The sequence below is a fragment of the Schistocerca americana genome, chromosome 9, assembly GCF_021461395.2.
Source record: "Schistocerca americana isolate TAMUIC-IGC-003095 chromosome 9, iqSchAmer2.1, whole genome shotgun sequence".
NCBI classification, from domain to species: Eukaryota; Metazoa; Arthropoda; class Insecta; order Orthoptera; family Acrididae; genus Schistocerca; species Schistocerca americana.
In genome coordinates, this window is record NC_060127.1 from 116600364 (window position 1) to 116612969 (window position 12606).

The 12606-nt window shown below is 39.5% G+C and overlaps 1 protein-coding gene across 1 annotated transcript in view; it reads left to right on the top strand.

Moving 5' to 3' along the window:
• Positions 1-12606, top strand: part of LOC124550723 — a 207267-nt gene that overhangs the window by 104013 nt on the left and 90648 nt on the right. The window lies entirely within an intron of this gene.

The window sequence follows — 12606 nt, forward strand, 5'->3', positions numbered from 1 at the left end:
CAATCCGGGCGAAAATCGAACCATGTACCATGTGATCCAGATGCAGCAACGCTAGCCCCTAGCCACTGGAATGGGTGACTGGACTGGTACAAAGACTGGTGATATGGAACTGCATGATACCGCTGCTCCTCCCCCTGCTGGACAAATACCGGCGATAATAAGGTTATGAATATTTTTGCTAGTAAACAGGCCGTCTCCAGCCACAACATACCAGTAACACACCCACTGCTCTTCCTAAAAGAATATAAAACACGTGTCAGTGTTCACGAGAAGTTTTACAGCATAGTTAAGTTCGTTGTAACTTGTGAAGTGCTCTAATTCTCAAATACTGGTTCCGTATAGTCCGAGTACTTCGCGCACACTTTATGGTTTTAATTATATGTTATGAGTTCCGCCTTCTTGCAAACACATTTTTTTTCTTTTTACCCAAACATGTTTGAGCGCTTCTGTGCCATCATCTGTGGGTTTCCATTCATTGAAAACTAAAAAATGAACATATTTTAGGCTGTAACTGATATGACAAAGTGAGGCCTACATTTTTTGTTAAACTGCATGTTGCGGGCTGGCATGTGAAGTTACAACCTAAAATATATTCATTTTTTACAGTTTTCAGGAAACGGAAACCCACTGCTGGTGGCACAGATGTGCTGAAACATGTTTGGATAAAAAGAAAAAAAAACAGTATGTTTGCAAATAGGCGGAACCTGTAACCTGTCATTCAACTACAAATGTGAAATGAAAGGACAAGAGGTTCAGATACAAAAGATGAATATCTAGCTTGAAAACTTGGCTTACTGTGTTAACACTTTAACGTCAGAATACACTTCTTAAAGAGTAGATTTTGGCAGCATGTCAAATTTTGATATTTGGCCAATAATTATTCGAAATATTGAAAATCAGATTTTAGATGTCCTGAAAGCCTGCAACTGCAACAGCGCATCCCTGTGCCCTGTTTTGCTGTTAGGTAATATAGATTGGAGTAATATAGATTACAGATGACAGAAATGAACAAGGAGGTGTGTATTTGTTTTACCGACCGGCAGCAGGCTTCGGCAGAGTCAGCTGTAGTATAGTGCTGAGAATATTATAAGATGTGGATATAGACTGGAGAGATAGAAAGATAAGGAGATTTACACAAAACAAAAAGTGTTTGAATGAGTAGGGAATTAGGAGACGGAATAGATGAGCATCGGAAGGGGGGTAAAGCAAGAAGTTCGCTATCACCAAAGCTGTTCAGTATATATGGAGAATAATTGGAAGAGAAATAATAAAGACTACAAAACGCAGTCAGAAGATGAGCTGTAGCAGATGTTGAAGAGTATTGCAAGGAGTGGCAAGGAGTATGGGCTGAAGAAAAATATAGGAAAGACAAAAGCGATGAGAAGAAGCAAGAAGAAAGCGCCAATTAATGTATTCTTAGATAAAAAGTAAAATCCTTTCTGCACCTTGGAAGACTAATGACATGGAATGGAAGCTGTAGAGAAGAAATAAGGAGAACATTTATGGGAAAGAGAGAATTTGAAACGGTGAAGCAGTTACTAATATGTAGAAGAATTCCGATAGAGCACAGGAAAGATATGCTAAATGTTACCCCTGGAATTATACAGCAGTGAATCATTGACAGTTAACAAGAAAGAAGAAAAGTTATTCAGAAAGTTTCGAAATGTGGCTATGGAGAAGAATGCTTAAGGTGGAGTGGATTGACAGACTGAAGAATGGACAAGTAAGATGAAAATAGGGGAAAAAATATCATTTGAAGTGATCAAGAAAATAAGATCTTGGCTAGGATGTATACTGCTTTGGAGTTGTCTCCACAAATGGTTGTAGAGGGAAAAGTGGAAGTAGTGAGAGGAATAGTTAGGAAGAGATTTGGAATGATGGGTGACAGTAGAAGAGGCCGAACATACAAACAGATGAAGGAAGATGCTCAGAATGGGACATGATGGAGAGACTCCAGAAACACGGATACGCTAAAGAAGGAGAATATAGATTATTTTCCTGTTTTAGTCCAATGCGTTTTGGAGATACAACCCATTTTCACGGACTGAATTGACGTTATTTGTTTATTATATGTGTTTCAGTTTATGACCTAGCAGTAACTGAACGACATAGTTATCAGTTGTACGCGAGAAATATCTCAGACGGTAGAAGCGAAATAAGTAAAGTATTACTAACTTTTGGCTTCATTTGGTCATTAATAATGCTTTATTTATTTCTTTTGGGTCGCCTCAGCTTTTTTGTGGCGTAAAATTAACAGATATTTCTTTCCTTTGCTGAACTAAACTATGTCCGAACAGACCTTGGAAGGCACAAGGGTACCGACCGGCCGCCGTGTCATCCTCAGCTCACAGGCGTCACTGGATGCGTAGATGGAGAGGCATGTGACCAGCACACCGCTCTCCCGGCCGTATGTCAGTTTACGAGACCGGAGCCGCCTCTTCTCAGTCAAGTAGCTCCTAAGTTTTCCTCACAAGGGCTGAGTGCATCCCGTTCGTTCCTTTACTGCTAGAAGATAAACTGAAGCAGACGTAACGCCCCAAAACCTTAATGTAATCCGTGAAAACGAAATTGCACCTCCGAAAAGCATTTCATAAAAGAGGCAAATAAAACACATCGACTGTAGACGGCTTTTTAGTATCAAAAATATTCCTAACCTACATACAATCTACACTCATGGAATATTTGTTATTAGATGACATAGATAATTTTTTTTTTCACCACCGGGAATCGATCTGGCCCCCTCCAGGGGCATTAGCATTAGCGACCTTGACCATCTTTAGGTTCCATTCCTAGAAATCGAATACCAACATGAACACCGTGCACTGTCTTTTACAGCAAATGAGGAGCTCCCTGTAAAACCAATGTTGACCAACAAGACTGGCAATGTTATTCAGATCAATAACGCTGTACCAACGCTACGTACAAGGCACACAGCAGACCAATATCTCACAATATCGTGGGCTTCGTCGTACCAGATATGCCGCAGACGTAAAAGAGGTCTAATAAAGTTACTGTCAACATCGGACTCCGAAATCTCTTTTACTCTCTAATCATATAAACTGAACCATCTCAGTTCTGAAACCATTACGTCTCAGACCCCGTCTATACCGATTCAGGTTCGAAATCCTGGGGAAAATTATAATCTCCTTGCAACACAAAATAAGTCTGTTTCCGAAGACGAGTTACAACATATTAAAACGTATTATTAATTTTCCCAAATTCTATACGAACTAAAACAAGATTCAGTTACATATTATGCCCTGCCTTAATTAATAACTGATCAGTTTTGATCTCGTTGAAATAATGGTGGCAAAAATCTGTTAGCCGAGATATATGTTTGTGTTTATTTGAACTCTGTTCTCTATTGTCTACTGTTTCATGCAAATAACAATCTATCTCCACATTATTTACCTCGATACATAACCATTACTGCTATGTGGAAAGTGCGCAAAATTCTGCTGAATGAAAATGAATTTCCTTCTGATTTGATAAAGGAAGGAAGAAGGTGTGATGCTACCGACAGTAAAAACCAAATTCACAACCAAATCGCTACCTGGCAACAGAATCATTTAGTCTTTGCGTGAGCCGATATCAGTAAGTGGGAGCCCAGCATTTCAAAATCTCAGTAACCTTACCGCATTAATCTAGTATGCCGAGTAAAACATACAGTAATGAGGCAAATAAATTAGAAAACTTTGTCAGAATAGGCTGTACCAATATATGTGACACTGATACAGCAGGTATTAAAAAATTATACTGTCATGGACTATGTAATATGTTCACACAAACCTAATATTTTAAACGTTTTTCAAGTGTTATATTTTTAATATTTTTATGGATTTTATGTGCTTATGATTAGTTGTTTTTTCGATGAATGTACTCTCAGCATCGATGTTATCTTGATTATATATGTGTGAAGGTCATTATTTCAATTAATCGCCACATCACATCCAAACAGCAAGCATGTAAAACTAAGACCGTGATTGGCTACGAATTCCATGTAATACTGTTAGATATGTGCGTTGTTACTTTGGAAACTGACTAGTGTGGGTCAAAATTACATTAATTAAACTCTACTAATCACTTTAAAACCTTGCTACAAAAAAATCAAATTCTTAATAAACAATTTCTGTACTTGGTGGTTTTTGTGCGGTGATCAATATGATGTTTGCTATTTGGATATTGTGATTTTGTATACACCAGTTACAACAGATAGCGATGGAAAACGCAAATAAATATGTTGAAACATTTTTCTCTTCCCTAAAACTAAAAAAAAGTTACATTGAATATAGTGAAATGATTCCATGCATTCGTACTGTGATGGTTGATCTCAGTGTATAGAAACCTTCCTGCTAGAAACTCGAATTATTTTCTGGCCAGAGGATGTGTGACAATCGTTAGGAAGCATGTACTGTAATTTATTCTCCCCTCTTCCGTCACATGATTTCTGAGGACATACAACGTCCTATCTGAATAACATTATGCCATTTGCATCTTTCGCCATTTCTTACGAAAAACAACATCTGGAACTGCTCATTTCCATAAAAACGGAAGCCCCCCCCCCCCCCTTACAAAATTCCGACTTTTAGAATCCACCTACTTCATATCGCGTTCCATATAGGGACGTTCCAAAGTCTTCCATCAATACCATTCAGGTGTAAAACTGCACTGAAAAAATACCATCAATAAGGTATATAGTCCCGTCTCCCTATCTGAATTCTCTACAGGCAAACACCTATTCATTCGCCTGGATTAAAGTAGTTCGCGAAGGAGTGAGAATTTCTTATGTAGTCCTATGGTAAGCTTATTTTAGTAAGATTTCTACTGGAAAAATGTTCTCCTATGACGACATTCGATAGCTAGGAGAGAGAGGAGAAAGCGATATCTCTACGATCGTAAAAATAGTTACACGTGTATTAAGTGCTGGCCGATTGCTACCAATACACCATCTTATGCGATATTTGCTGTGCAGTTTCGAGGGACTTTGGACCAATGTGAACCGCGTTGTCATGAAATTTTACGGAGAACATTGAAGTTGTCGTGTCAGTGACCACTTGATCTTTGCAAGTGCTCTTTTAGAAAATCTGGTTTCAGTAACTTCGACAATTACGCTGAGTGTATTGACATCCTATGGTCTACAGTCGCTACTATATGTCTGTATAAACTGTATACTGCACTTTGTCCTCTTCTTTTTCTTCATACTTATTGTCGATTTTAGGTCAGTGACTGGGTATCTGTTCCTTAAAGCTGTAACGCGGATTTCTGAAGAAAACAGTACCAGGTTTAATAAAAAAAACACTTAACAATGGTACTGAGTTTTGCATATCAGGTTTGTTTTCTTATACATACAGTTTAATTAACAAAACTTGGATATCACTTACTTCTACAAAAAGTTAAAGAAATCATTCACATCACAAACATGAATATCACGTGTTCATTTTCTTGTGATAACGTGAAATTCTTTTTTTAAGATAAACCACATCTTGTAGCAGTTGCTTCAATTCTGCTGTTTAATTTCTTTAACTTACAGCTACAAGTAGTTGTGACAATATACAACATAGTACAAAGAAAATGTTCTGCAAGAAAAACTACATACAACTGATAAATAAATGTTCCTGGGGATACAAAATGTTCAGTGCTATAGACGGTCATTTTATCATCATGTCATTTTTATTATTAAGGGTTCCTTTTTTAATGTAAGTAATTTGCAGGACGTAATTGTAGTGGTTAGCTGTGCATCAACTTTTGTTAAACCTTGTAATTCACTGAAATTCAGTTCAATAACGGATTTAGTTTAAAAAAGTGCGTAGCATACAAGTTTTGTAATTGTGAAGTTGCAGGTTCGAATATTATTAGTGCCAACATTTTTTTCTTTACTTTCGTTTAATTGTGTGTCTATTATCAAATGGAAATGTTGATTAACAAATGTTAAATTATAATGTTTGAAAAAATTAACATTTTTTATTCTTAATAGCTGGTCGTATGATTATAAATTAAAATGAGTTTTTGTCAAATGAAAAAAAAGGTATCCATATGAATGCTCAATCTCCGAAATAAGATGGTGTATTTTATTTCTGCTTAAAGTTTTGAATTTATGCGCCAAATTTTTATTTATTGTGAACACCCACATTTACAAGTCATTGGTTACTAAAAGTAAAAGTAAAAATTTTGTTACTTTTATTAAAGATTTATTATTTGTCAATTAATATTTCCATTTGTTGAAGTGTACAGAGTTTAAATGAAAGCAAAAGAATGTTGCTCCTAACTAGCTTCGAACGACCATCTTTTACGATTGCATTACTTTAACGCTACGCACTCAGATATCAGGGACTGGGTTAATAAGTCCGATACGTTTCACACGTAACAGTACTTGGAAATCTTAGTCTTCAAAGGAAATTTATGCCTGGACATTACGAAGGAAATTGAAGAGAGACGATCGGTAAGGTTTCCTTGTAAGCAGATTGGAACATATGTCAGGAAACAGTAGGGCGTATCCAAGACTGAGGGAAATCGTAACAATCTCGCGTTTTTAACTCTGCCACTGTTAAAGCTTGTTACGTGGTTAACTGCAAAAATTGTTCGATACGGAAACCAAGATGTTTGTTCCACACATTACGTTTGTTCCACACGTTCTTGTAACGTGTAGTCCACCTAGACCTATTCATCTTTCTGCATATACGTCAGCACACATTTTTTTTCTGTACAGCTGGGTCTGCAGCTTGAAATACGTCGAAATACAACATTTTAAATTGAATCTTTCAAGTTAGTTGCTAACAGTTTTATTATATTTAGTACAAAATGCCTATTTCAGCAGAACTGAAATTCTCAAGTACATGTCTAATTGGGCGCGACGTACGTATTACACCACTGATGAATCCTTTTTTCCATTGTTGCTGTTCTCGTAACGGTAAAATAAAACCACGATTATTTGATAGCTACTTGACAGTTCCCCATGACTCTGCATGTTTACATGCTTGGTAAACATGTAGCATGTTCAGATGTGTCCATATTTGGTAAACATATGGCGTCACCGAGACCTGTCAACTAGCCGTCAAATTACTGCGTGACAACTAACAACTGATCGAATGTGAAAGTCTCGGGCAGGTAGAAATGTACTTGACATTGGAAAGACTGACGAAATGGGCCTAGTGAAAGAAATAATAAAATTATTAGCAGCTAACTTGGAGGATTCAGTTTAAAATATCTTCACATATACAACCGACAGTACAATGCATGGAGCAAATTACTTGTAACCATGTAATTGCATTATCTGACACTCATTTTCTGCCGAAAATACACACAGAGCGAAATTTTGTTAAAAATGTTTTCCGTTGTTAGTGTACAAAAATCGGGCTGTAAGCGTCTAGACCAGGAATTATTCTTTGTTCTCCGTTTAAATAAAAAGAAACTGTTGTAACTGGTACCTGTTTATCAATGTTTTTATCTAACTCTTGTCGTTTCTTTCTACAAATTACCTGTTTTAGTATTTGTTCTTTTTTCAACGATTCTAATCATTCATTTTTTCAGAATGCTCTATTAATCACAATTTTTTTACTTATATATGTGTGTTTTTAATATATTTCTCACACAGTCTGCACCACACAAACTTTTTTTTACTCACTAAAATAAGATGACATTTTTCCCCTTTTGTCTTTTTCCCCTGTTTTTCTGTGACTGTATTTCCAGTTGTATTTGTTCACGTCTCTCCGTCAACCTGGCGTAGATTCCGCTGCATGCTTTACCCTTGTCCACAGTTTGACGCTGTGCATGGCTTTGTGTGGTTTCGGCTTCAGTCGCTTTTCGCTTTATCAGGCTTCAAGCTTCTGCCTGAAGAGGGGACGAACTAGTATAGAAATTATTTCTACTCTCCAAATTGACTTCCCCTTCCTGTACATTGTGTTAGCAAACGTAAGACGCATTGTCTAACATTTGTAACACACCATGCGGCAGTAAGAACATCTCCCAATGTGGAACGACACAGTTAAATTCATTTTCTCGTCAGTAGACAGCGTGTCTTTCTTTCAATTTCAGCTAGAAGTCGGGCAAAAAAAATTAGTGTCCGTAAATTTAAAAGGAAAGTCAGAAAAACGCAACAGATTCAAGAAAAGAACAACGATTCAAGGGAAAAGGTGTTGGTGTTGTTACTATAGTTTTGCTGCACAGAGTTGGAATAGAAAAAAAATTGTCACATTTTAGGACTTTTATCACATAATGAAATTTGCAAATTTCATAATGAGATAAAAATCCTAAAATGAGAAAAAAAAAATTTTCTATTCCAACTCTGTGAAGCAAAACTGTAGTAACAACACCAACACATTTTCCCTTGAATCATTGTTCTTTTCTTGAGTCTATTAAACAAATACTGCCCATGTGAGTTTATATATCACTTATAAACTCAAATGGGAAGTATTTTTTTTTAATATAATCTACACCGGTTGAAAATGTTAAAATTTTTAGGTGCCTTGCACCAATAAAATCGGTAATTTTTTTTATATAGAAGGCTGTGGATGGCTGTGTTATAAAGATTAAATTACGTGTCTGTATTGGTAGCACTGTCAAAAACAGTATCGTATCGTTTCATAGTATAAACATGCGTTGTATGCCGAAGTGCTAACGTCATACTTTACTTTTTGAGAGATTTACCAGTGACTGATGAACTACAGCACTATTATGGGATGGCCATTAGAAATAATACTGGGGATTTGTTGAAAATGAAGCAGGCAGTATAGGCTACCTTCTTCCACAGACTGTCAAATGATGAAAAATCAGGACACCACCTTTGCCCTCCTGAACCTGATTCATGGTGCAATTACCGCAATGCCCAGTACTCAAACAGTTCATACAGCCATAAACATTCCATCCCAGCAGCAGTCATGGATATCATAAAACCAATGCATAGAGACCTGACAAATCCTTAGATAGTGAAGAAGTGTCTGCATGGTCAGACTCAAAATCCCAATAAGTTATTCAATAATCTTATATGGACTCGCTTACCAAAAAATGTTCTTGTTGGAATTAAGACACTAAAGTGGGGGGGCAGTGAGGCTGTTATCGCTTTTAATGACGGCAACATTAGTAGGGTGTAAGTGCTACAGCATATGAGAATTAATCCTGGAGCAAACTGCATCAGAGAACTTGAACGGATGGACAAGGTTCGCATTGATAAAGCAGAGTATGTAGCACAGTTGGCCACTAAGGAGTCCAGAAAGAAGAAAAAACTTAGAAAAAGATCAAGAGGCTGATATACAGTATGGTGCAGGGTGCTTCTTCTGAGTGACTAAAAATAAAAAGTTAAGCATATATTGAGTTACAGTCTTTTGAAACTGTAGAAGCCGTTCCCGAAAATTTACATTTTCTGTTGCATTTTCCCCTAAATCTCAGAAACCACTTCGAGTAGAGAATTCAAATTTTCAGGGAGTAATACATATCCTGAGCCTACTGAACTAAAAGAAGAACATAATGTTACGTATGATTAAAATTATTTAGGATAACGTACAAAAAAGCACACAAAATTTTAATCGTGTAATTAAAAAATTTTATGTCCGAAAAAAGTGGCTGAAATGCAATTATTGTAGTTCAGTAGACTCAGAACACACAGTTTAATGTCCTGTAAAGGTTTGATGTCAATGGCTATAGTGGTTCCTGAAGTACAGGGAAACCAAGTCACTAAATTTAACATTGTCGAGATAGAGCGTTCCAACTCTCCTTACATCAGTGGCACTAGAATTTGCTTGCGTTATCTCCATGCAGCAGAATGTCTAAAAATGGGACAGAAATTGATACTGTAGGAGTTCAAGAAGACAGCTGGGGTACCTTCATTTATAAGACATAGCACAATAGTGGCCATTGGGAGACTGCAGGCAGATCAAATCCAGGCAGAGGCGGGCAGGTGCTAGATGTTTATTTTTTCTTGAACAAGAATTTAACGATTCAGAATATTGACATGGCTGAAGGCTGCAACGCGAGCCGCTTTCCAGTGTCTGCGGTTATGCGCTCTTGTCCAAACAATAGTCTCATTGCTGCATTCCAAATGAGATGTCTTTGCTGCAGTGATTGGGACAGTGAAATCAGTGATAAATGTCTCGAGTTTCATGCAGGTAGGACATTCAGGCCCAGTAGTAATATGTTTGAGAGCCACGAAACAACATGAGGCATACCGATACTGTGTGCATTATAATGCGCACCAGCAATGTAGCGACGCAGGACGCTGTGGCATAAGTACAAGATGTATCAAAAAGCTGGCTGACGTACGCACTTGTCGTGTGAATTTTCCATCCACTGACCAGCTAGAGCACCAATAACGGGTGTGATATGCAATCCGGAGATATACCGGTTCTCCATAATTTTGATCAAACAGTCCAGCATAGTTTTTTTGGGTAGATCGAGTGACATATACTACACTCATGCTCACAAATCAAGGATAATGCTGATACATGATGAAACAACGCTCTGGTGGTCGGTTTGCGGGTTTAAATCACCTCGGGGTATGACTATGCGGTGCATTTGACCTGCGGTCATCACACAGTGGCGCTGGCAGCAGTCCACATACACAGAGGTGTGTTGCTGCATGTCAGCGTAGGGTGCAGCGAGTAAGTGTGCAGACGTTTCCAGGCGTACTAATGGTGAATGTGTGTTGAAAATGGCTCAAAGAACACATACAGGTGACGTTATGAGGGGTGGAATACTAGGATGACTGGAGGCTGGTCAAACACAGCAGGTCGTAGCTAGGGCCTCCGTTTGCCACAGAGTGTGATCTCAAGATTATGGCAGACAGGAAACGTGTCCAGGCGCTACGGTACGGGACGTCCACAGAGTACAACACCACAAGAAGACAGATATCTCACCATCAGTGACCGCAGACGGCCACGGAGTACTACAGGTAGCCTTGCTCGGGACCTTACCGCAGCCTGCAACTGTTGTCTCCAGACACACAGTCTACAGACGATCGAACAGACATGGTTTATTCCCCGGAGACCTGCAAGGTGCATTTCACTGACCCCTGGTCACAGGAGAGCCCGTAAAGCCTGGTGTCAAGAACACAGTACATGGTCATTGGAACAGTGGTCCCAGGTTATGTTCACGGACGAGTCCAGGTATAGTCTGAATAGTGATTCTCGCCTGGTTTTCATCTGCCGTGAACCAGGAACCAGATACCAACCCCCTAATATCCTTGAAGGGGACCTGTATGGAGGTCGTGGTTTGATGGTGTGGGCGGGATTATGATTGGTGCACGCACACCCCTGCATGTCTTTGACAGAGGAACTGGTCAGGTGTACCGGGACGCCATTTTGCACCAATATGTTCGCCTTTTCAGGGGTGCAGTGTATCCCACTTTCCTCCTGAAGGATGATAACGCACAGCCCCACCGAGATGCCATCGTGGAGGAGTACCTTGAAACAGAAGATATAAGGCGAATGGAGTGGCCTGCCTGTTCTCCAGACCTAAATCTCATTGAGCACGTCTGGGATGCTTTCGGTCGATGTATCGCTGCGCGTCTCTAAACCCCTACGACAGTTTAGGAGCTCCGACAGGCACTGGTTCAAGAATGGGAGGCTATACCGCAGCAGCTGCTCGGCCACCTGTTGTGCAGCCTTTGTACGTGTGCATGGTGATCATATGACATATTGATGTCGGGGTACATGCGCAGGAAACAGTGGCGTTTTGTAGCACATGTGTTTCGGGACGGTTTTCTGAACTTATCACCAATACCGTGGACTTACAGACCTGTGTTGTGTGCGTTCCCTATGTGCCTATGCTATTAGCGCCTGTTTTGTGTAGTGCCACGTTATGTGGCACCACATTCTGCAATCATCCTTAATTTATGAGCATGAGTGTAGAAGCAGGGCTTACACTCATGAGCCAAAACATTATGTCCACTGCTCGTCGTGGTACTCAAATGTCACCTTGCGGGCACGTGAAATGGTACGAACAGGTGCATTGACGCAAGTTATGGGATCCCGTTATGCACATATACAGATGGCGGTAGTATCGTGTACAAAAGAGCCGTGTATTGGCGGAGTTGTCATTTTTACTCGGGTGATTCATATGAAAACGTTTCCGACCTTATTATGGCTACACGACGGAAATTAAGAGACTTCGAACGCTGAATAGTAGCTGGAGCTAGACGCATGGGACATTCCCTTTCGAAAATCTTTAGGGAAATCGGTATTACAACAGTATCGACAATGGGCTGAGATGACCAGATTTCAGGCATTACCTATCACCGTGGGCAACACGGCGTCCGGCGGCAGTCACTTAACGGCCAAGACCAGCGGCCTTTGCGTAGAGTTGTCAGTGCTAACAGACAAGCAACACTGTGTGAAATAACTGCAGAAACCAATGTGGGATGTACGACGAACGTATCCGTCCGACAGTGTGGCGAAATTTGGCGTTAATCGGGTATGGCAGCAGACGACCGACGAGAGTGCATGTCTTAAGAGCGTGGTATCGCCTGCAGCGCCTCTCCTGTACACGTGATCATATCGGTTCGACCGTAGACGATTTGAAAATCGGTGACCTAGCCTGATGAGTCTCGATTTCAGTTGGTAAAAGTTGACGGTAGGGTTCAAGCGTGGCACAAACCTCACGAAGCCATGGATCCAGGGT